Raw genomic sequence first — 669 nt, 5'->3', positions numbered from 1 at the left:
GTTGTTGTTTTTTCGTACATTCTCCCATATATATATATACTCTTTTACTCTTTTAATTGTTTCAGTCATTTGACTGTGGCCATGCTGGCGCACCGCCTTTTAGTCGAGAAAATCGACACCAGGACTTATTCTTTGTAAGCCTGGTACTTATTCTATCGGTCTATTTTGCCGAACTGCTAAGTTACGGGGACGTAAACACACCAGCATACGACGGGCTTCTTTCAATTTTCATCTACCAAATCCACTCAAAAGGCTTTGGTCGGCCCGAGTAGAAGACACTTGCCCAAGGTGCCACGAAGTGGGACTGAACCCGGAACAATGTGATTGGGAAGCAAGCTTTTTACCACACAACACTATATAGAGAGTGAAGGCGCATGGCTCAGTAGTTAGAGTGTCGGGCTCACTATCATGAGGTAATGAATTCAACACCCAGACCAGGTTGTGTATTGTGTTCTTAAGCAAGACACTTCATTTCACGTTGGACCAGCTCTCTCAGCTGTAGAAATGAGCTGCGACGTCACTGGTGCCAAGCTGTATCGGCCCCTTTGCCTTTCCCTTGGATAACACCAGTGGCGTAGACAGGGGAGACTGGTATGCATGGACTTCCACAAAAACTGCTGGCCTTCCACAAAAACAACCTTGCCCAGACTTGTGCCCTCGGAGGGGAAC

The 669-nt window shown here is 46.8% G+C and overlaps 1 protein-coding gene across 1 annotated transcript in view; it reads right to left on the bottom strand.

Moving 5' to 3' along the window:
* LOC106880459 (uncharacterized) overlaps positions 1 to 669 on the bottom strand; it is a 139,635-nt gene that overhangs the window by 129,193 nt on the left and 9,773 nt on the right. The gene's annotated exons all lie outside the window — the stretch shown is intronic.

The sequence above is a fragment of the Octopus bimaculoides genome, chromosome 25 (genome assembly GCF_001194135.2).
Source record: "Octopus bimaculoides isolate UCB-OBI-ISO-001 chromosome 25, ASM119413v2, whole genome shotgun sequence".
NCBI lineage: Eukaryota > Metazoa > Mollusca > Cephalopoda > Octopoda > Octopodidae > Octopus > Octopus bimaculoides.
Note: the sequence above shows the minus strand (reverse complement) of the source record. Positions and strands in the feature narration are given on the sequence as shown.